Source organism: Myodes glareolus, chromosome 5, assembly GCF_982192425.1.
Source record: "Myodes glareolus chromosome 5, mMyoGla1.1, whole genome shotgun sequence".
In the NCBI taxonomy this organism is placed as follows: Eukaryota; Metazoa; Chordata; class Mammalia; order Rodentia; family Cricetidae; genus Myodes; species Myodes glareolus.
Genome location: NC_142030.1, coordinates 73,088,281 through 73,113,413, shown reverse-complemented (window position 1 = coordinate 73,113,413; position 25,133 = coordinate 73,088,281). Strand labels below are relative to the sequence as shown.

The window sequence follows — 25,133 nt, the reverse complement described above, 5'->3', positions numbered from 1 at the left end:
GGACACATAGTTGAGTGATAGATTCATTAAGGTTAGGGATCAAGAACAAAGCAGCCCAATTATTATTAGCTTACATGCTTTTCTTGCTAGGATGGGTTGGTGACCAAGTGGGATGATTAATTCCTGTGCCTGCACTTACCCTCAGCTTCCTGATATAAAAACTGTTGATGAGTGGGTATGCACCCTAAATATTTAAAGCAGAGCTGACTGGTTGTTTTTCATATATAAAAGTTTTGGTCTGTGATTCTTCTAAGATTCCTTATAAGATTACCTTTTGAAATAAAGAATAAAGTGATTGTTCCTTTCTTTGTAACTAAAAAAATATACAGCCTGCCAACAAAAGAACTGGTTGAAAAAAAAATAATACCTTGCTTGCTCAGGCTCTGTTAATCTACAAGTTGTTTAGACATGAATGTGTACGAGTTCTGGGGATAACTTGTTTTCCACATGTAATACATAAAATGTTTAATCATGAAAGGGATATGGAAAACATGCTGTTCTTTCCCCTGTATTCATTCATTTGAATGTAACTACATTGTACTTTTTATATTGCTTGAAAAAATTTGCTGGAGTGTCTAAGATGTAAGGGAAAAAAGTTGGTTAGAAGGAAAAACATCAAGAATGAGAGAAGGAAAACACCAGGAAAGATAGGAATAGAAAAGAAGTCAGAAGGGACTCATCAGGAGTGCGTGAGCCTTTACCTCACTCCTCAGATACAAAAGTCCTAATTCACTGACTCCATGGCATTCCCATCAAGCCCTGCCTTGCTGGAGGCTGGTCCCTGTAGCTCCCTCGTTACCTTTGGTTTTTTGTTTTGTTTTGTTTTTGTTTTTGTTTTTGGAGAAAAGGTTTCTCTGTAGCTTTGGAGCCTGTCCTGGAACTAGCTCTTGTAGACCAGGTTGGCCTCGAACTCACAAAGATCCACCTGTCTCTGCCTCCCGAGTGCTGGGTTTAAAGGTGTGCGCCACCATCGCCCGGCTACCTTTGGTCTTTTTAGGACACAGTTTGTGTTCACTTTATATTTCCTCCCTTCCGGATCCATCTGACAAACTTGCCCCAGTTCCTACTTCAGTTGTGATCTCTAGGCACCTAAAGAACTATGCCTGAGAAGTTCAGACACCAGAACATCAGCAAACAGTGTAACTTGTCCATTCTCTATGCCTTGAAAGCTAGTCTCTAGTCCCTCCTCCCCGTTTCCTTCCCCATGTCTCTGTAGCTGATATCAATATCTCCAGTAAATACGTTCTTTTTCCTCGGAAATCAGATTTCTCCTGGATGGTCCCCCTCTTCCTGTTTTAGCACCACCAGTCTCCCTATTGCCCACCCCCAGAAACTCAGCACGCTGGCTTTATTTTCTCTGATTTTCAACTCTTAGACTTCGCTCCTGCTATTCTCAAGAAGCCGGCTTTCTCTAACATGTTCTATAAATTCCACTTCTCACCATTAAAATCTAAATCTTGTCTTGTTATAAGTGTGTGGGTGTCAACAAGCTTACCTGGCCCAGTACAGCAGCCGCTGGCCCTGAAGGCTGTGTCACGGGTGCTAAATCCACTTCAAATTATGGAGACAGTAATACCTTTTACCAAAGAATAGAAAATGTCTCAATAACTGTAGCGTTGTCAAATTAAATGTCAATAGAGTATTTTAATTAAATTGAATTAAATGAAATTTCAATTTTAGTTTTTCTTTTTAATGGTTGCTATTCAAATATTTTAAGTTACACCTAGGCTAACACTTAATTTCTTCTTATGAGTAGTGAGCGTGAGATAGTGTCTTGCTATGAGTCCAGGCTGGCCTCAGTCTCCCAGGCCTCCTGCCTCTGCCTTCAGTGTGCTAGGATCACAGGCAAACCCCGCCATGTCTGGCCTCACATCCTGTCTCTGCTGGATGGCACTGCTTAGACCTTAAACTCAATGGGGTCAAAGTCATTTTGCTCATGGCTAAATTCCCAGTGACATTAGCACTGCACCTGACACGTGGTAACTGGATTACTGGACACATTTTGAAAGATTAAATTTCTTTCTGGGTAACTGAATTTAAATCCAACATCGTCCTTCTGGAAAAAGAGGAACAGAAGATAGACAGCTGTAGCCAGAGGATTAGAAAGCTGCCTCCCGGCCTGGGCGCTCTCTGTCCGCCCTGGGCACCACAGCTTTTATTCTCATGGACGGACAGATTTACTTATGATTGAGGGTCTGAACTGTCAGGCTGGCCTAGTTGCTGCTGGCTTTAAGATAGCACACCCACCTGAGACTGCTCAACAACTAAATCATCTTCCAAATTACAGACAGACTACCGAAGGAGAAAATAATATAGGAGAGATGCCACATAGAGGAAAGGACCCAAGGGGTATTCCTTTGATGTCAGCCACTGCCACACACGTGATTCCATAGGTAACATCTCACTTACTTATCTCAATCCATATTACCAGAAAATCTTCACTTAACCCGAATTCACCATTTGAACTTGACCTAACACAGATGTGGAGAAGGACAGAGTATTTAAAAATCTACTACTGTTCTTAAAGACTCCTTTCCGTCTACATTGGCTGGCCAGTCTGCTCACTCACATCCCCAAACACGCACACCCATCACAAGTTTCTGCATCTCGTTACAGCACCTTCCCCGTGGTTGGCAGTAATAGCACACTGCCTGAGAAAGGAAGTGGCCAAGCTGTCCTGTGATGCCTGAAGGCTAATCCAACCAGAGAAGGACTGGTTAGTCACAGACCAGAGCTCAGGGATTAGAGGCTGCTCGGCTAGATGGATCGGGTGACACTTGGCAGAGAGCCTCTGGGAGCCAAGATCCCACAAAGAAAACTCAATGCCAAGACTCTTAACACAGACACCCATTTTGCCCATTTACGATGCACTAAGTGTTCATTACTTGACAACAGCACAGCCTTCTCCAGTGAGGATGGGATGGAAAACATCCCTCTAGTAAAGTTCTCACAGTCAAGAGTCTGCGATTCTTTCTTTCCTGGTGTTTTAAGAGCCGCAAAGCTGAGAGCCAAGCAGACGGCGTATTCTCGGAAGTGTTACCATCTGTCTTAAGTGCATAGAAACAGTGCTGGACTGGAAACGAGAAGCTGAGATTGCAATCTCTCCCATCGGGTGTTCATTTCAGAACCAGTAAGATAGCATGTGTTAGACCTGCTGTTGTCCGAAGGGTTGTCATGGGACCCTGATCACAGCAAATGATTTAAACACCATCAACCCTGTGATTCAAGGTCCTCTACTTTCCCAAGGCAAAGCTCCCTGAATTAAAGTAAGGCAGGACACCATAAAACTCAAAAGGATATAGTAGTCTCTGTGAGACAATAACTAACCCTCTATCTCTACCTACCTACCTGACAGAATAAAAATAGATGATGAAGAACAAAGAATACAGCTAGATTTAAAAAAAAAAAAAAAAAAGGGAAATATAGGGCAAGAGAGATGGCTCAGCAGTTGAGCATGGGCTGTTCTTGAAGAGGACCCAGGTTCAGTTCACAGCACTCAAACCAGGCAGCTCATCACTGCCTAGGACTCCAATGCCACAGAATCTGACATCACCCTTCCGTTCTTAAAGACCACTCACACACGTGCATATACACACAAAGAATAATAAACAAATAATTAGGAGAAAATGGAGCCTGTGGAAAATATATTTGAACCAATGGTCCTGAGGCAGACTACCTTGAGTAACAAAACAGACAAGGTTGCTGGGGTCTCTAACCACAGAATAAAATAAGCAGCTGGGACTCTACACTAACACTAATTGGTTGCCTTATTAAGCAACTAATTAACTAGGAGAAGAGACATTTCCTTGTGAAAAATCTTGATTAATGACAGTAGAAAAAACAGATAAATAGCAAAACGCCACTGGAAAATAATAATAATTATATTACTTAATACCCACATGTGTGTGGTAAATTAATGGCAAAAATTAGAGTAAATAATGTGATATTTGCGAGGTCTCAAAACAAATCCTCCAAGAATTTATATATTGTAGGGAAGATAGCACCTTTGCAGTATGGAAATCCAGCACATACTTTGTGAACCAAGATATTATGATCAAAATGACCAGTAATAAAAATGTATTGATATCATCGGCCCTATATCATCCACTAGGAAGGACACTGGTATAACTTTTAACGTGTTTTTCATTCATTCTTGCTTGATTGCTTTTTTTGTTTTAGTTTTTGTTTTGAGACAAGGTCTTACTATGCAGTGCAGACTGGCCTGGCACTCACTGTGTGAACCAGGCTGACCTTGAACTTAGTGAGATCTGCTTGCCTCTGCCTCCTGAGTGTTGGGATGAAAGGTGGGTGTTATTGCACCAAGCCTCCTTCTAATATATTCTCACCAGAGCTACATAACCTCATCTGACTCATTAGAAAAACCGAATGGTGGACAACCCAAGATTCGGGACATTTTGCAGACTGAAGTGTGTTTTTCCAAAGCACCAAAGTCATGAGAAACTAAGAATCTGTCATAATTCACAAGGGACTAAGGAGAGGCTAAGACTGAAGAAGCAAATCATGGAGCAGTTGCTGAACAGTTGTGGGAAATAGTGGAGTTCAAATAGAGCCAATGATTTGCTTAGAAATACCACACTGGTGTTAATTTTTTTTTGCAAGTTATAGCATAGAAAATAGCACGTGAACAGTTGGAGAAATGGGGTAAAATACATGTAGGAAGTGTATACTATTACAATTTTATGGAAATAAAAATCCATTGCAAATGTAAAAGGTTAAACAATGGAAATTAAAAGTCTAAGATCTTGGTATGGCATTCTGCAACATCAAAAGGTTGGAGCCCAGCCTATACTCTGCAGACAACTGTATAAGGCCAAAGGTCACTATAAATGTGACCCACAAAACCCTGTAAGCTTCCTAAAGCATTGTGAAGTTGTTTTGTTTTGTTTTTCTTTGTTTTATTTTGTTTTGTTTTTGTGTTTTTGGTTTTTTAGTTTTGGTTTTGGTTTTTCGAGACAGGTTTTCTCTGTGTGGCTTTGCAGCCTTCCCTGGAACTAGCTCTGTAGACCAGGCTGGCCTCAAACTCACAGAGATCTACCTGTTTCTGATTTCCAAGTCCTGGAATTAAAGGTGTGTGCCACCATTGCCCAGTTGTGAGTTTTCTGTATGATTTTTTTCTTTGTAACTCAATAGTGTGGTTCTTTGAGCATGAGTTTTGCACACGAATGCCATACTGCAACATCAAAAGGTCGGGTGTGCTTAAGAACACCAAATTATAAATTAATTCAAAAATTATTAATTATTTTCTGAAAAATAATCTTTTTTCATTTTACATACCAATCCCAGTTCCCACTCTTTTTCCTCCTCCCACTCCCTCCACCTTCTTCCCACTCCACCCTCCTTCCACTCCTCAGAGAGGGGAAGGCTTCCCATGGGGAATCAACAAAGTCTAGCTCATCACTTTGAGGCATGATCAAGGCCCTGTCCACTATGTCTAGGCTGATCAAGGTTTCCCTCCAAAATAGGCTCTAAAAAGCCAGTTCAAGCAGCACAGATAAATTCTGGTCCCACTGTCAGTGGTCCCACAGTCTGCCCCAGCCGTACGACTGTCAGCTACATTCAGAGGGCCTAGTTTGGTCCTATGCTGGTTCCCTACTGTTGGTCCAGAGTCAGTGAGCTCCCTTTAGCTCAGGTAAGCTGTTTCAGTGAGTATCCCCATCATGGTCTTATATTATCGTTTCTTCCTTTCTTCAACTGGACTTTGGGAGCTCAACCCAGTGCTTCACTGGGAATCTCTACATCTGCTTCCATCAGTTGCTGGATGAAGTTTCTATGATGACAATTAAGGTAGTCATCAATCTGATTACAGGGACAAGGCCAGTTCAGGCACTCTCTCCACTATTGCTTAGGGTCTTAGCTGGGGTCATCCTGTGGATTCCTGGGAATTTCCCTGGTGCCAGGTTTCTTGCTAGCCCCATAATGGTTCCCTTAGTCAAGATCTCTTTTTCCTCGCTTTGCCTCTCTGTCCTTCCCCCATCTCAGCCATCCTGTTCCATCATGTTCTCCTCCCCCGTCCTTTTCTCTCCTCTTTCTCCCCTTATGTCCTCCCTTCCCCTTCATCCCTACACTCCAATTTTTTTCAGGAAATCTTGTCTATTTCCCCTTCCCAGGGGGATACATGTGTGTTTCTCTTAGGGTTCTCCTTGCTACTTAGCTTCTCTGGGGCTGTGGACTATAGGCTAGTTATTCTTTGCCTTACATCTAATATCCACCAATGAGTGAGTACACACTGTGTTTGTCTTTCTGGGTCTGAGTTACCTCACTCAGAATGTTTTTTATTTATAGTTCCATCTATTTGCACGCAAATTTAAAGATGTCATTGTTCTTTTACCATTGAGTAGTACTCCATTAGGTCAATGGACCACATTTTCTTTATTCATTCTTCGGTTGAGGGGCTTCTAGGTTGTTTCCAGGTTCTGGCTATTACAAATAATGCTGCTATGAATATAGTTGAGCAAATGTTCTTGTAGTATTATTGAGCATCCTTTGGGTATATGCCTAAGAGTAGAATTGCTGGGTCTTGAGATAGGTTGATTCCCAATTTTCTGAGAAACTGCCACACTGATTTCCAAAGCAGCTGTAGAAGTTTGTGCACTCACCATCATTGGAGGAATGTCCCCCTTACGCCATATCCTCTCTAGCATACATAAGCTGTTATTGGTGGTTTTGATCTTAGCTATTCTAACTGGTGTAAGATGGTGTCTCAGGGGGCATTTTTGTTTGCATTTCCTTGATGACTAATGATGTTGAGCATTTCCTTAAATGTCTTTTGGTTATTTGAGATTCTTCTGTAAAGAATTTTTTGTTTAAATCTGTATCTCCTTTTTTAATTGGATTATTTGGTAGTTCGATGTTTAGTTTCTTGAGTTCTTTATATATTTTGAAGATCAGTCCTCTGACTGATGTGGGATTGATGAAGACTTTTCCCATTCAATTGACTGCCATCTGTCTTATTGACCATGCCCTTTGCCTTTCATAAGCATCTCTTCTTAAAGAAGTTTCAGGAGGTCCCATTTATTTAATTGTGGATCTCAGTGTCTGTGCTGCTCGGGTTATATTTAGGAAGTGATCTCCTGTACCCATGCATTTGATTACTTCCCACTTTCTCTTCTATGAGGTTCAGTGTGACTGAATTTATGCTCAGACCTTCGATCCATTTGGACTTGAATTTTGTGCATGGGGATAGATATAGATATATTTGTATTCTCCTACAAGTTGATATTCAGTTTTGACAGCACCATTTGTTGAAGATGGTTTTTTTTCCATTTTATATTCTTAGCTTCTTTGTCAAAAATCAGGTATTCATAAGTGTGTGAGTTAATATCAGGGTCTTTGATTCGATTCCTTTGGTACACCAGTCTGTTTTTATACCAGTATCGAGCTATTTTCATTACTGTAGCTCTGTAATAGAACTTGATGTCAGGGATAGTGATGCCTCCAGAAGTTCCTTTATTGTACAGGATTTTTTTTTGGCTATCCCGGCTTTTTGGTTTTTCCAAAGTTAAGTAATGAAGTTGAGTGTTGAATAATGCTGAATTCTAAACCCAAACATAACAGAAAACACAAAAATGTAAAGAACTATTATGTTCAACCACATGAAATTTCAAAAACTTCAAATATGTAACTTAAAGAAAAGGAAAAATTACAAATACAAGACAGAAAAATATGTGCAACAAAAACATTCTGTTTACTGTCTTTATAGAAAGACAATATTTATATCAATTACTGCAATTTACTAATATATTTTAAAATTATTAAATAAGAGAAAAATGAAAGCTGATACTCTACAACATACACATGTGCACACACACATGCACACACACACACACACACATACACACACACACACACACACACACACACAAAGAGCCAAAGCTACGGACCAACTAGCCAGTTGTAAGTAATTATGAGCTAGAATATTAAGGTGGTATCATCTTCATCTAATGGTTTTTAAATTGCAGTAATAATAATACCAAGTAATGAGGGGCATCCAGGAAAAACGGGGAATTCATAAGTGTGAGTGTGGAGATTGCCTGTTGGATCAAGCTTGTGATTTGTATAGGCACTGATTTCCAAGGAAAGGGAAACAGAATGTATATTCAGTGCTGCTTCCTCTCCTGAGAACAAGTGGACAGACTCTCCGGCAAAGTAGGTATGTGTCCCATGATGTCACTGATTTAAGAGGGTTTATTACAGACAGACTCAGATCTGTATAGAAGGTCCAAGTCACCTGATAGACCATTATGAGGCCTGTGATTTATTGAGATAGGTATAGAAAAAAGGCTCAAAATAACAACAAAATGCCTACGTTTGAACACCAAGTCATAACTTGATCCATCATGTCTTACTCAGACATCTGGAATGCTAATGATCCAATGCCTCTTACACTAATGAGGAACCTCAAGCAAAACAAATTACTACACAACGATAGTGAGATAGCGCCGGTCTGCCATATACACAGTCCCTACCAAGGGCCCAGAAGACAAGCCCGAATAGCACCCCCTCCAACTGCTCCAGATGCACTGCCAGCCCCTCCCAGCAGCACACTGGGAACTTGTCCCCTGCATTCCTGCAACGGAGTTCAATACAGCCTCTCTTTGTCTGCTCTTGCTTTGGTAAATTCTTTCACCACCCACGTCACCACCCTCCATGATGCCATTTGGTGCCATTTTGCACTGGGATAGGGAGACCACTGGAAAGTTTTGAGTTAGAGAGATTTGAGCTGATTTGTATTCCAGCAAAATCACCCTGATCTCTGTGTTGAAAGGACACAGATGACAGGCACTGGTTAACTACAGAGGTGTAGAGAAGCGGTTAGATTCTAGCCATACTCTGAAGCTAGAGTCAAAGGAATTTCCTCACAGGGTGGACAGGATCAGAACGTAATGAAGATGAAGGGGGTCAGAGGGTGATACAAGCCAGGAATAACAATCAAGTTTTTGGTCATCACGACAGAAAGAATGAATATGAATGCAAAAATATAAATAAATATAAGAAGGACTGTTCCTAAGGAACTGAGACTTTTAACACAGATATAAAGGAGAATACCAGCAGAGCCATCTGGGAGAGTTCAAAATGAACCAGACTTTGGGGAGGGGAAATGAGAGAGGAAGAGAAGAGAGAGAGGACACAGGCTGGCCTAAGAGGCCAGGAGGCCAACAGCACCAAGAGGTAAAAAGGGCAGTGTTGTCAGAATGACTAGGTTGTAGAAGGAAGAGCAGCTGGAAGGGTGGCAGTGAAGCTCAGGGGCTGGAGAGGTTGAGAGTGGAGGGTGGAGTAAGAAGTTCTGAGGACCCAGGACTGGGTAAGAGGTCCACGTTGCTATGTTAATAGGCACCTCAACCTTTTGTCCCCGGGTTGAGTCCTAGTTTGAGACCTAACAGGATAGAGATGCCATTTATTTGAAATTGAAAGACTTGCAGGAGGTTTGGGGGACAAGTGGGAAGAGATACCGGGTAGGTGGTTGGTTATGAGGTCTGGAGTTAAGTAACTCCACCTACCCTGCAACCTGTAGGTTCACCACTATCTGCCCACATTGGTTCCTGCAATAACTGGTAGTATGCTTTTGGCCCTTTAAGGGGCAAGCCACGCCCACTCCTGGAGACCCCTGACCTCTCCCTGCCATTTTGGATCACTCTCTTACTGTTCCCCTCTTGGAGCACGCGGGTCCCCGCCCCCCACTCCCACCCCAGCTTCTCCCCTCTCTCTATCTCCTCCTGGCACACGCCCCCCTATTCTCTCCCGCTTTTCCTTCTCTTTCTTTTCTCTCTCTCTCTTTCTCTTTCTCTCTCTCTTTCTCTCTCTTTGCCCCCCTGCTCCCTTTTCCCATCCATAACCCCCTGAATAAATATTCAACATGTTGTGTCTATCCATGTCTCTGTCTCCTGCCCGCCCGGCCGCATTTCCGGCCACTAGCTGCTCGGGGAACCGCCCGGGGATCTTGGGCAGGCAGCTCGGGAACCACCCCGGGGATTTTGCAGCATTTTTAAAAACTGGTATCAGGGAAGAAGTTGCAGAATCAGTTTACACCGACTCTTCCGGCTGTTCCTTTTAATCCTCCCAACTACGTTAAAGATTACCTTCTCCTCATTATTAGATGAGGAAATCAGGACTTAGGAGGCCAGGCACTTCACTTCAGGTCCCATTGCCAGGAAGTGGTAGAGGATGGTTTCAAGGCAACTCCCTCTGCCCCAGTGTTGAGCTGAAGAAGGTCTCAACTGCAGTTGATGTGGAGATCAGCTCAAGTGTTGCTCTCCCACACTGGAGTCATGGGTATCCTGCCTACCCAGGCAGTTTTGTTAGCATAGACCTCAGGACTTTGAGATCCTTACCAGTTTCACATCCAGGACTTCCATCAGACGGATCTGGAAACTGTAATGACTTTTAGAATTGTTCATCTCTTTCCGCTGGAGGGGGTCCCAGTGGGAAGAAATCGTTCTCAACTCAAGAAAGGGACTAGCTGCTTCAGAATGTCTTTGGGCAACAAATAGCTCCCACCATCTACTCGGAGTCAATTTAAGATCCTTTAAAATAAATGTTAAATTAAAACCCAACAATATTGTCACAACTACCTCAGTTAAATACACAAACATCTGCAAATCTTAGCACAAAGCAGAGACAGAAAATAATGAAGTAGGTGCACCCTTGAATAAAAGACACCAAATTGCTGCCTTAACTCTTCCCCTGTCTCTCTTTTGCCCCCACCATCCCCACAAATGACAGCGTCACTGTTCTTCCCGCCAAAAACTGGCTTTCAAGCCTAGGAAAGCATCAGAAAGTCCCTGCTGGGCTGCCAGCTGGAGAAGAGGCGCAGGCCAGCAAACTCTCAAATGAGCTGTCTCTGTAACAAAAGGTCCCTTTGCCTTGGAATAACTTCAAGGGATCTCACACTGAGACTCCACTGCTCCTTTTGTATTCCAGTTTGATTAAACTGGGAATTGTTCTTTGCTCAGGGCGGTTGAAAACACCAGGTGGTGGATCCTAGCGATAAAGGGTTTTATAGATCCTTTGTCAGAAACAGGCACCCCCATTATATAACTTACACCCCTGTAAAAGCGAGCCAGGAGCATCGCATCGCAGACAGCCTAATGGTTATACACAGGAAAAAAAAAGTCAATAAATCCAATTTCCCATTCTTTCATGGCTAAAGATTACTGTTGGTGATTAAACACAGCCTACCCACTGGTTAAAAGTGAAAAAAAAAAATTTAAAGGTGCTTATACTTTGTGTATATGTATGAAATTGTCAAAGAATAAATAGCAGCTATCCTACAAAATGAGCATTCAAAATAAAGTAAGTGAAAGTAAAGAGGGAACGAGTATATGTAAGATCTGACAGCAGTTCTTCGGAGATTCTAAAGTTCACATAGAAGCTAAAGACTAACCTTCCTGGCCATAAACTAACCACAGCCTGACTCTCTCAGGACTTGTCCCAGCCCCTCATGCACTGTGTCATTTGTGTAAGGTGTTTAATAATAACTGTAAATGACAGTGATTGCTTATTAAGAACGTCCTTGTAATTATGTCAGTCTTTGATTGTCACATGGCTACTTCCTGCATGGTGACTTAGGTCCACACCCATTGACTGTCTCATAGCTCTACAGTTCAGCAGTCTATGCCTCTTGGTTCACAGTCCCACGAGGTTGAAACTGAGATGTCAGCCAGCCAGGCAGTTATCTGGAGGTTCTGGGAAGAACTGACTTCTAAGCTAATCCATGATGCTGGCCCAACGTAGTTCCTAGTTGCTATAGGGTTGAGATTTCTATTTCTTTGCTGGCAGTTCAGTCAGGGTCTCTTTAACCTCTTAGATCTCCCCACATTCCTTCTCATTTGCCACACCATCTTCAAAGCTACCAGCAATGTTCAAGTCTTTCTCAGACTGAGAATCTGATTTCCTCCTCGGCCAGCGGCAGAAGAAGGCGCTCTGCCTTTAAAGGGGCTTCTGTGGTTAAACTGATCACTCCCAGAAAATCTTTCTGTCTTAAAAGCAACTGGACCTGCCCTAACACAGGAGGGCCAGCTCACCATGTTCTTAGGTTCTCCAGGGCAGGGCATCACAGGGGGCACATTAAAGAAATCTCTGCCTAGCCTGGTGGCAGAGATTGTTCAAGGGTTTTTACTTTCAATAATTTATCAGCATTTACAGCAATGCCATGATCCCACCAATAAGGTGGAGCCTGTTATCGTCTCCACCTTTCAGCTGAAGCCCAGACAGTAAATCATTTGCCAAGATCTCCCAGCTCCTAATGGCAGGACCTAGATCTCGCCTTGGTAGGAGGGCCTCACAGTCTCACCTTTCAGCAGCCATTCTACATGGCTTTTAAATCAGCGATTTCCGGAACTAATGCGTGAATAATTGATTTGGTGTGGGACCAAGAGACAACCCTGAGGATGAGCTAACTCCTTGATGTATATGGAAATTTTTGTGTGTAAGTTCTTCAGTGGATTATTCTGGAAAGGAAGTCCACCAAGTCTCAAAGACAGGGTCTTAAAGAACTGCAAAGACTGAGTACCCCACAACAGAAGTTCCCCTTTTCAAGCTTCTGGTGCTAGTGAGCAGAAACACTAAAGCACGGACTAGTAAACATTTGAGGCCAGTGAGGGAATAGGGAGGCCCCTTTAGAGAGCGCTATAGACAATCCCTGCTGGAAATCACTTCCTTAGGTGAGCCGACTGCTCTCCAGGGCAAATACTGATGGTTGGGCAAGACTATGTCAATATTCTAATAATATGTTAATTTGGATTCTAGAGTCAAAAAAAATTTGCATTCAGAACATTGCCAGAAAGGAGAGCAAAAATCTTTCCTCGCATCTGAAATGTACCTGCTGCCCACTCTGGGGCTTATTGTCCTTGTAGTGCCCAGCAGCCCTGTTGTACAAATAGCACGGAATTTAGTCAAGAAGTCTTGAGTTCCAGGGCTGACTTATTCCTTGTGTGACTTTGAACAAGTTGATTACTTCCTGAATTTTATATATCCAAACTGTACAATAGAAAGAACAATGTCTACCTCACAGAGATTTGAATAAAAAAATTGAGACTTTGAATAAAAAACTGGCACTAAGATACTGAATAGTTGAAGGGTGGTGCTGGCACGCTACTTTAATCCCAGCACTCGGGAGGCAGAGGCAGGTGGATCTCTGTGAGTTCGAGGTCAGCCTGGTCTACAAAGCTAGTGCCAGTACAGGCTCCAAAGCTACACAGAGAAATCCTGTCTTAAAAAAACAAAAACAAACAAACAAAAGAATGAGTGGTTCATGTTCCCATTTACAGATCATAGCTATAATACAAATTCCCATGCTGTTATTGTACCAAGTACCCAATGAACTGATGGGCTCCCACAGACACTTTGCAATGAGGTTACATCCCCCAGTGAATATTTAAGATGAACAGTGGTTTAGGTAAAAGAGATCAAGAAACCATGTCCAGGGAGACAGCTCAGATAGTAAAAGCACTTATGTAAAAAAGCCAGATACAGTGATGTTCACTGGTAATCCCAGCACTCCTATCAAGAGTTGGGTGGTAGAGAAAGAATTAGCTTGGGAGTCAGCTAGCCTGGAGCTTACTAGATAACAGCAGGAACAAGAGGGACCTTGTGTCCACAAGGTCTCAGGTGAGATTCAGTTCTCAAAAGTTGTCCCTTGTCCTCCACATGCACACTGTAACATGTGTGCACTTGTGCACACACACACATACATAGACAACAACAACAATAATAAAGAAGTTGCGTGCCCTCTTCTAATTGCAGTGCAGTGGGAGAGGGCAACGGGGAGTACATACGGCCAACATAAACCATATACATGTGTGAAAATGCCATAAAGAAATCCATTATATATAATTAGTCTATGCTAATAAAAAAATCATTAAAAGAACTTTAAAGAAACTGTGCATCATTCATTAGGCTTCTACTGAGCAAGCATTTTACTAAATGAAATGCAGTTAATGAATAAAATGTAGTGCCAAGATCATATTTTGAGAAAGAAATGGAGGTAAAGAAAAATCATTTGCATAAGTAGAATAGCTAAATGCCCAATTTGTATATTCCTTCTTTCAGTACAGTGGGTTAGGCCAAGCCAAATATGTTCAAGCATGGCATGTATAAGTGTCAGGGTCAAGATGGCCAGACAATAGGAGAGAAGAGATGATTTGGGATAAATACTGAGATTTAGTTGCATCAGATAAAAAATGGTAAAATATTCTTCTCAAATTACCATAAAGAGATGTCAGCATCAAGCCAAGGGTTATAGATCATTCTCAAAATATGCATGCACTATATACAATCTACAGCTAAGATAGGCGCTAGTATTTGCTATGAGCAGTCTCTCTTGTGACATGTTGATTTTGGCTTCTGGAGACCCTGCATAGGAATTTAGCCAAGCCAGTTCAGACTTCTGAACACACCAAATGGGAGAAAGGGGATGGGTGTTGCTCTAAGGCAAGAGATTTGTGGTAATTTTTTACACAGCAGTTTGTCTCAACACCTTTCCAGAGTTAACAGGAAGTGACCTGCAGAGGTTACCTCAACATAAAAATAGGACCTAGAATCCATCATATTCTGGGAGGCGGAACAAACAACAATGGCTGGAAACCCAGAAGATCAGAGCGTTTAGAGGTAGGCAACATACCTTTTCTCTCCGTCGTCCCCCAGCACAGGAGCTGCCTTTGAGTTGGGCTGACAGACATGCAAAGCACTTCCTGAGAGCGTGTGGAAGACTTGCATGCACTATGTGAAGCACAGGTGGTACTCAGCATGGTTAAACAAATTTTTGAGATCTTCATTACCCACGCAGAGTCTACCTCTCTCTTTCTGTACCCTACTGTCTTCAATACCAGTGAGGAATTGACTGCCCAAATATCACTCAGTGGAAGGGAAAAATTATCTGTACATTTAAGTGCCAAGAGAATGGCAGCAAAGGATGATTGAAAGCTCAACTTGACCATTTAGTAGCCTGGTAAGCTTGGACAAGCCTAGTAAGTTCTTTGTGCCTGTTGCAACATCTCTGTGCCCCTAGTCACGTGTGACAAACAGTGACAAACAGAGACTGAATACATCCTTGTCCAGAGAGCATTCATAGAAAGCAAGGATAGAGTCAGAAATAACCATGTCCTCCTATAGTTTCCCGGCTGATCTCCTGCTCAAAGACACAAACCTACCCCTAATAGTCCCCCCCATTTCTAAAAACCATATCTGCTCTCTTTTTCCCTTGTCCAAATCCTCCAATCCTCTGGCACCTCCCACAGAAATGTATCAAAACTTCTAGCATGGATTCCAATGTCCTCCCATGCACCCCATGTTGAATGCTTATCTCTTCTGGGCCTAGGGACCAGTTGAAGACAAATAGTGCTTGCTAAGAAATGTAGCTCTTGTTCGCTGAGCCAAAAGATGACTCACCTGCTTGCTGCTAAACCCCCTTTAGAAACTATGAAAACTTGATGTGTGTGGGGGGAGGGGCATTACATAGCATCATGTCAAGTAGAACTTAGCATGGAACCTGGAAGACCCATTCTGGGAATGAACAGTAACATTTAATGCAAAAAAAAATTCATTGAGAACCATGCTGTAGTACTTAGGAGAAATATCACTGGGCACAAAGACTCACAGTGGGTAGTAGTTCTCGGTTACGGCTCCTTGAGAACTCCGAGAACGGTGACCGTGCCCACAGAATGCTAAGACAAAACTAGCAGAAACTGATTAGTGCAGTGGCAAAGCCTTTGGCGCCCCCACTAACATGCATCAAGCCCTTCAGCTTTGTAGCCTTGGCAACATGGAGCACCGCAGCAGCGAGAAGGACCTTTTGATCTCCCTGAAGACTCTATCATGAAATTTTAACACAGATCTCAGAGATGACATTTTGCTCCTCCACATGGCTTGGAATCATTTCACACCTGCTGGAGAAAACGGTGAGCCTATATTAAAAAAAAAAATTTTCCAGAGAAAATTGGAAATTGTCTCCAAAGCCACTCAGCATGGCACTCACCTACCATGATTTTCTCCTGGGTATCACACACATAAACAAAAGTGCAGTTTAAAGGAGAAAGAAGCAAAAGGTATTAGTTCACAAAATACTCCGTATTTGACGTCCCCCAGATGTTGCGTTTATAGTCTGGCTAGAGAATTCCACTTTAATGCCTAGGTGTATATATACGCATTTTCTCCATTCATTCGAAGTTCCGTGAAGGTGAGGATCTTAGCTCTACTGTTCACTGCTATGTCCTCAGTGCATCTCGGGAGCCTCATTAAACACGTGCAGACTAATCGCTCATCAAATATGTACTTATTAGGCACCAAGTCATGCGGTGGGTGGGGCTCAGGAATGTAAAAGGGGCTCACTGTCCCTTTCAGGATACTCCTCCCAGCTACAGATTCATCTGAATGCTTCCATGAAATATCTAATAGGCTTCTCAGATTTGATGGGTTGTCGGGCTCAAAAGAGATTTTTCCCCCTGTAGTTGCCTAACTGTCTCTTAGGTCAAATTACTCCTATTTTTGCTAGAAAGAAAAAAAAAACTAAGCAGGACTTCTGGTCCCTCATTTTGAATACATTTCAATATCTTTAAAAACAGATGTAAGATTTTTCTAATATATACATTTAGCATAGTCCTAACTTATATATCAACCAAATGAAAGACAAATGAGAGCAAATGAAGAAAATAAACAACGGAAAAGAGTTTCTGAAGGCCCTAGGAGAGCCGGAGAAGCAGAATAGAAGGGAAGAAAGGAAGGCCAACGTGAGGCCAGGAGACTACCACCAAATGACCAGACAGGATGAGAAACAAAGAGAGATGAAGAAAACCGTATAACATGTTTAAAGAGGTATGTCATGTTTTTGGACTGTGAAACCAAAACATCCACATAAAAATATTTCAGCTTTATTTAAATGGCTAGGAAATCATGTGTGAGCATATTTTAGGTGCCCTGGTAAAGAAGACCGGACGGACCTGAATTAACCTAGAGTCAGAAAGTGACCTGTCATGCATGCTCCTCTCAGTCAGAGGCATTACATAGTCTCAACAATGATGAAAGAGTTCCATAATGAAAAAGACAGAGGGAGAAAGGAAGTCATCGAAAGAGATTAGAGAGAGCAACGCAGTGCCATTAATTTTCCAATAGACTCAAGCACAAGGAACAGTAGTAACATGGGGAGCTGGGAGGTGGTGGCGCTCACCTTTAATCACAGCACGCAGGAGGCAGAGGCAGGTGGGTCTCTGTGAGTTGGAGGCCAGCCTGGTCTACAGAGCGAGTTCCAGTATGGTTAGGGCTCTTACGCAGAGAAATCCTGTCTCGAAAAAACAAAACACCAAAAAACAAAACAAAACAAAGAAACATAGGGAAGAGAGTGGGAAAAATCACTTCCCAATCTTTTTGGCTAAGACCCAGTGTGGAAGAATCGAGGGAGCCCTTCTTTGTGAGAGTCTCAGGACAGAGATCTCAGGGCAGCAGAATTAGCCAGAAGTCAATGAATGGAAGTGCTTCCAGCGCATCAGGACCATGGGGTGGGGCTGTGGTGGGGCACGCTTTTAAACCCAATACTTGGGAGGCGGAGGTAGGCGAGTCTCTGTGAGTTGGAGGCCAGCCTGGTCTCTAGAGTAAGTTCCAGGACAGCCAGGGTTACACAGAGAAACCCTGCCTCCAAAATAAATAAACAAATACATAAAAATAAGATGTAGTAGGAGGCTGCTCGTTCATTCCCAGCTTCACAGACCATGCAATAATCACACAGAAACCATATTATTTACAAAACTGTTTGGCCAGTCTCTTAAGTGTATTTCTGGCTAACTCTTATATCTTAAACTGACCCATTTCCATTATTTTGTGTATCACCATGTGTCTGTGGCATACCAGCAAGGTTCCAGTGCATCTGTCTATCACTGGCAGTGACTACATGGCTTCTCTTGACTCCACCTTCTTTCTCCTCACCTATCTGCTTGGAACTCCCACCTTACCCTGTTCTGCTACGCCACTGGCCAAAACAGCTTTATTCATTAACCAATAAAAGCAAAATATAGACAGAAGGACTTCCCATGAGTCGTGGAACTCATCTTAACCTTCTCCTTATGCTCCTTGCTAGCAGCTAACCTGCTATTTTGAATTATATCAATTCCACTTGACTGGTAATTTGAAACACTGGCTAGCATCCAACTGTCATTAACTGGATTTTGCCAGTGCCAGTGTAATCCAGATGATACCCATGCTCCCAGAGCAAGGCCCATTACTATGAAAACAGTTGGCATTATTTACCAAGGCCTCCTAGTGACCCAGAAATAAAAATAAAAATAAAAACTCTGAAATGATGGCACTTGTTTATTTGTGTGTGATCTTCAGCTCTGTGTATATGACCAGCAGGACCTGAGGCAGCCTCCATATATCCACTGTATATATTATGCCTGAACTCACATGAAACACTTTAGGTTTGAGTAAAAATCCTTTGTTTGTGTCTGTCTAATACAGAACTAAAAGACCATGATGCTGGGGAAAAGGTCATTTTCTGCTTTGCCTTTAATCTTCTTGCTCAGAATTTGTTAAAGATTAGTTCGACATGAAAGCAACCTCTTGTACCTTGTGTTCCCAGCCAGTTACTCCCTGTAACAGCTCAGCGAGGTGGAGGTGGCAGACGGAAAGAATTTGATCAAGATGGGGAAAAAAAGCAAACCCTTCCTGTAACTTAATATAGAAAATCTGAAAGGGCTTTGCTGAAACTATCATCAGCAAAGCGTGCTCAGTAGGCAACACCGCCGTATAAATCCTCACGCCTGCTAAATCAGCCAAGGAACGAGCTCAAATGACCAGGCTTATATTGCAGAGAGGAAAATGTAAGCATTTAAAATTGGGTTACTGTAGTTCACAAGCTATATCCAGTTACTAAAATCTTCATGAGCTCTATAGTTTGTCCTCAGACATCTGCTTTATGAACCAACCAGTGAATGAAGGAATGGAATTCAACTACAAGAATAAGCAATACACAGAAATGCTCTGAACATGAGACATGAGCGTATGAACCAAATTTCTCACCCAAAACGTTGATAGGAGCTGCCTGGTATAAAATGAGCTGGCCTTTCAATAAAACTCTCACAAGAGCAACAGTTAGAACCCCACACCGTCCTTGTCTTCCTTCCCCCTCGCCTTCATGTTCTGACCCTCCTGCTGTCTCTAGAACCCCACACCATCCTTGTCTTCCTTCCCCCTCGCCTTCATGTTCTGACCCTCCAGCTGTCTCTTCGATGTTCAAGCCCCAGATTTCCCTAGTCTCTAGGCCCAGCACTTTCAAAGTTCCTAGAGAGCTAAAAACTCTTCATTCCTTTTGTGCAAGCAATACTCACACCACAAGCCAGCCATGTTTCCCTGGCCCTCAACGGCTTAGTCTGTGGCACAACTTCCTAAGCCTGTCCTAGAGCTAAGCCCTGTGCCTGGGGGAGAGCCCAAATCAATCAGAAAGGCAGGCTTAGTCCCTGACCCAGACTGTTTGGCTGTGCAGTATGGACAGCAGATATCATTATAGACACCTTTGGGAGCTCCAGAACACATAGCTTTAGAACTGAATCCGGCTGAGGAGAAAGGACATTCGACATTCCAAGGCAGTATTGTTGGACTGTTCAACGGTTCAAGAAGACACTGGTTGGAGGTGCCTCTGGGAACTCAGTTAAAGAGTGGACAGTCTGTGATGGAACACATACCTGACTCCCCTAGATAGCATTAAAAAAAAAATTACTGAAGCTGAACTTAGAGAAGTTTTCTCTGGGGGCAAACCCACAGGACTTTGTGGAATTATTCAGTTCACTGGTTTACAAAGTCAAGAATGCATACAATTTAAAACAAGCCCCAGTGTTCTATGTGAGGAGCCCAGTGGCAAAAAAAAAAAAAAAAAAGCCCATTCCGTGGCTCACAGATGTCTTTTTATGAAGTGGAAAGTTCCACTCAAGTTAAAGAGGCCTTAACTGACCAGCATTCAAGGGCTGCTTAAGGGACAGGCCCCAAGCCACCTCACCTCCTTGGTTAGTAGACTATCTAGCAGGGTCAGGCTGCTTCAGGCGATGACTCGCGGAGGCCTGAAGCATCTACATATGTTGCCACGCATGGCTTAGCAGGATTATTTACACGTACACTTTGGCTCTGTTCCATTTACTGTTTAAGTTTATTTTTAAATGTTTTCTTTATGTATTTGTAGGGGTTGCTATGAGCGCAGGTACCTGAGGAGGCCAGGGGACCCTGGATCCCCTGAAGCTGAAGTTGTGATCCACCCAATGTGGATGCTGGGAAGCAAACCCGGGTCCTCTGTGAAAAGTGTACATTCTCAACTACAGAGCCATCTCTCCAGCCCTACTCGCTATTCTTATTGTAGGGTTGTAATTTTTTTTTTTTATTGACTTGCCAACATTCTGGTTGTGGAGACAAACGTGTAAAACCGGTAAGCCTGCTAAACTCTGATAGGAGCTGAGAGACCTCGGGCACAAGGAAAAGCTCAGATTGGGAAACTCAGAGCATTATTAACCCTGAATTGTGTTAAATTCAGTAAAAGAAAACCATAGCCCAACTCTCTAAATAGAAACAGCAGTGATGTCATGTTGGAGCTGCTTAAATGAGCAATTCTGCCTACTGTACTACTGCTGTCCAGTTACCACTCCCCGCTCATTAGAAAACTTCTAAAGAGTTCCGGAGCCTGTGATTTAAAAAGCCTCTTGTAAGCTCATTTGGCTGGGGGCAAATAAGCCTCACACGGCCAGAAGGTGTGTTTTATCTAGGTCCAAGTGGAGGATGCCTATCTGATTTTATGGCTTTCTTTGACACCCCATCTCAAGTTCCAACTTGGTCTCTGAAAGGAGGAAGCACAGAGGAGACAGAGGAAAGCATCACCCACTAAAGGGGCCATAATAAACCCTCATGCAGTGCTAATGAGGCATTTTCCAACCCCACCTGGCAGCACTCTGAGCCTTGTGGGTTTCTCGGGTTCATGACAACCTCAAGTCCAAGACTTATCCTCCAGGTCTATGACGCTCCCACTCCACAACTGAGGACTGACACACTACCTCAGCTTTCATGTGAGCCTCTCCAGGCCTCAAGACGGAGATGCTACTCGGGTTCTGTCTTCCTCTTACTTTGCACACTTACTTTAACAGCCCTGGACATTCGACTCCACAGCATCCAGTTGCTAGGTCGTCAGTTCCATCTTTAAGAAAAGTAAAACAAAAAAAAATGTGAAGTAACCCATTTAAAGGTCACAAGAAAATCAGGAGCTACCCCCATAGCTCCGGTTCATAAGTGGGGAAGCTGAGGATTAGAAAGTTTACAAGAGGTAAAACCAAGATCCAAACTTGGACAGTGTGTTTCTAACAGCCTGCACTGCCGAAATTTCCTAGATTCTGTATTCAGTCTGAAACAAGTTTCTCACAAGTTTCTCTGCACGGTACATTATTAATTTGTAAAGACAATGTTTTCATGAGAAATAAAACCTACAGAAACAAAACTTATACTTTCCTCATTTATATTATCTGGTCAAAAAAATTAAAAAATAAAAACAGTTGGTGATCCAAACTCCACAAAGTACGCTGAAAAATGTCTCCACACCTCCAATGTCTCCACAAACCTGATTTTACAGGGATAGTCCCTTCTCTGAATTTATAAAGATGTAATCCAGAGAATAAAAACCAAAAGGTTATTCTGGTTCCGAGTATAAACAACACCGTGCTTATCTGTTCTGACAGGAAACAACAAAGATCACTTTACACGAAGCCATCTCTGCTTCCTGCTCCAATCTCTGCCGATTTATAGTGAGCTCCCGTGGATTAGCCACTCACTCTCATTCATACTCTCGCAGACCCAAGGACACCATGCAGGCGGAAATTTCAAAACATTTCCCTGTACTTTTTCTAACAAACGTGAAACGAACTCATGGTGTCGGAAGTATAGCCTCTACCTTTTCTTGCTTCCTGTTCTTTCTCTAACAAGCGTGGAAACAACCTCTTGGCGTCAGATGTAGAGCCTCTACTTGTGGCATGTTCCCACAGCTCATATAAGGTGCAGGCGGCTTCACTTAGTCATTCTTCAAGCATTTATTGAATTTTCTTCATTTATTGAAGACCGCGGTGAGCAGAAGAACAGCATCTCTTTGCTCGAGGTGCTTAGTCAATTTGGGGTTGTAGGCAAGACACGAATGAGCGTTCAGTTACGGATGAGCTTAAATGCTTCCAAGAAAATCTGCAGGATTACACATGTGAGAGAACATGAAGCAGAGGGAAAATCAGTCGACTGGGTCATCAGTGAAGACCTCCCTAAGCTGACATTTAGCGGACACTTGAACACTGAGAAGCAAGCGCACGCATTCCAGAAGAAGAAAGAGCCAATGCCAAGTCTTCAGATGGGATCGAGACTAAGCAAAGTCTGTTCTTAGAGGGTTCATCACATGTGTGAGCACCACGCCCTCAGAAATCCCACGTCCAACTCCTGTCAGCCTTAATGACCTCTGTAGACTACATCTAGCTCGCCTACCGTGATGGTGACTGGTTCTCGGAGCCATTCCTTGCTTCGTTCTGAACCCTGGCTATCTGGACGAGCAGTGGTCACCCAGGAATACCTATTGATAATTAACACCAGCAGAGCAAGTCAGCCAGCTGTAAAATTTGCTCTTAGGTCTGCCAGAGATTCAGCACAGCTGCTGAGAAGCCCAGCCGTTCTTCCCTGTATAACTGTACCTTTCCCAGTCTCTTGTCCATCTCCAGGGACTGATAGCCATGCTGAGTAGTAGCCATTCTTAATCTGTTGTGGAGATATGATTTCAGTCTCCAGACCCCATTGCCCTTAAGCTGTCCTCTGACCTCTACACCCCCACACACAAATAAGCAAATGTAGAAAAATAAATTAAAATGTTAATATAAAGGCAAAACTGAGAGGATCAAACTATTTAAAATAATTCCCAAATAACTAGCTCTTAACAAGTCAAAAGTTGCCATGTCTACATATAATTAATACTTACCAGTGTAGCCGGGCAGTGGTGATGCACACCTTTAACCCCAGCACTCGGGATGCAGAGACAGGTGAATCTCTATGAGTTCGAGGCCAGCCTGGTCTAAAGAGCAAGTTCCAGAACAGGCTCCAAAGCTACACAGAGAAACCCTGTCTCGAAAAAACAAATCAAAATACTTACCAGTGCATTAGTTCACTAGAAGAAACAACCAAAGTGTGTTGTCTCAGTTCTGAAGGCTAGAAGTTCAGGGCCAACCTCCAATAGAGCTGATATGTCTTTGTGAGGCTCACACATCTAAGCCTGCACACCTGCCGTTTCCCTTTTAATAAGGATGTAGTCCTACTGGATTAAAGTCACTCTAGTAACTTCACTTGAGCCAACTTAACTATATAAAAATACTTACTTCAAAGAGGGTCAGAGAACTGCTTCAGACAAGAGCAACAGAAAGGGAAAATAGGAGCCATTCTGAGAAAACAAGTCGAGAATAATCAGAAATGCTCTGGACGACAGAATTAGCAGACAAGGGCATTAAAGTTGCTATCAACACCCTATCCCTTGAGATCAAAAGTTAAATGGTAGGGTTAACAGTCAAGAGTAACCAGGGAGGTGCAAAGGGTACAAGCGAAGCTTTTAGAGGTTTGTATCTCCGAATGTTTTCATAATGTCAGGGAAGAAATACTGGGGAAATAAACAGAGCACTGGCGAACTGTGAGGCCATCCCCTCACCCTAACACCTGTGCAAACAGAGTCCCAAAAGTGGGGTGAGGGTCGAAGTTTACTTGAAGAAATAATGGCTGAAAACATCTAAACTTTTTTTTTTTTTTAACCAACTAAATCTTTAGTGTCAGGAAGCTTCAGCCATCCAAAGACAGCAACCCAAATACAGCTGCACCCAGCATCACTACAGAGTACCAAATCTGCTTAAAATCAGTGATAAGCAGAAGCCAGGAAGCCCACAGATAAAGCACAGAGGAACAAAGACAGAATGGCAGCTAACTTCCGGTCAACAAGGAACCCAAGAGACAATAGGGCGGCCCCTGTCAGGCACCAAAAGATAAAAGCATCTGTCAACGTAAATTACACACTCAGTGAGTATAGCTTTCAAATACAAAGGTAAAGCGAAGACAAACAAGCTGAAATCATTCATCAACAGTAAAACTGCCTGACGGGAATTGTTAAGGGCAATTCTTCAGGCGGACATGAACGCCAAAGGAAATGCAGATCTGTCAAAGGAAGAAAGAGCATAAACCGTGGTGATTATGTGAGTTCTGAGAAAGATCTTGCTGTCCCCTCCCACCCCACACCACTCAGTCCCTTGCTCAATTACAGATGCTCGGGCTAGCTTCCACACTTGCTCTTTACACGTGCAGCAGTATGATATTCCCCCCACAGTCACGGAACATACATGTTCCTCCAGACCGCACTGCATAGGAGGCCCTGAAAAGACAGAGCACCCACCACAGAACCGGTGAGCACACTGCCAGGGCCGCCGCTGTCTGGAGCGTCCAAAACTTATCTCCGGGCCACACAAGCTGCAATTTTAGTGTTTTAATCATCTTCATGATAGTCATTCGATATAGTAATCCAAATAACAAAGGCCTCACATTCATAAGCTTAGTTCATAATGCACTCCAAACAAAGCAGCTTCCCTGTGTTCTGTACCCGGACTGTGACCAGGCTTCCTGAGGAGAGTAAGAAGAAAGTAGAAAGGGGTCAAAGGAGCCATTAGGACAGAAATTCTATCCTGGATTTTTTGTTTTGTGTTTATATAATCTGTCCCTTTGGCGAGGATGTGAAGGTGTTTGTCATAGAGACATACAGTAACCCAACAAAAATGGAGGCAAAGTGAACCAAGAACATAGGTGGGAGTCAAGCGGCTTGGGTCTTCTGTTTTTAAAAGAGGAAGCTGGAATATGCTTCTGTGGATAAAACACAAAGGCATCTTCGACCCAATGGGGAGGCCTGAAATGGCTTGTGCTGGAGCTGGCAGGAAAGCAGGCAAGTGGGCCGACTGTAGAAACTTCCCTGTCACCCCAGCTCTGGTAAGTCACTCTAATACTGACTGCTCCTCACCCTCAAGTACAGAGGCTGGCTCCCCAAGGTCACATGGCCTTCTAGACGGCAAGTTTTTAGCTCCACCTGGGAAGAAATTATAACTTCTGTT

At 43.0% G+C, this 25,133-nt stretch overlaps 1 long non-coding RNA gene across 3 annotated transcripts; it reads right to left on the bottom strand.

The window, feature by feature from the left end:
- Positions 1-6,252: 6,252 nt before the first annotated feature.
- LOC125398273 (uncharacterized) lies at positions 6,253-23,767 on the bottom strand. 3 transcript variants are annotated; one of them, XR_015001391.2, is made up of 5 exons: positions 23,373-23,767; positions 21,923-22,203; positions 21,118-21,175; positions 10,098-10,541; positions 6,253-7,556 (listed from the first exon to the last, which is right to left on the bottom strand). It is a non-coding gene; the product is annotated as an uncharacterized LOC125398273 (long non-coding RNA). The 3 variants fall into 3 exon arrangements; XR_015001392.2 differs by having other exon boundaries at positions 10,098-10,389; positions 23,373-23,762; XR_007231346.3 differs by lacking the exon at positions 23,373-23,767 and adding an exon at positions 22,495-23,037.
- Between the last annotated feature and the right edge of the window lie 1,366 nt (positions 23,768-25,133).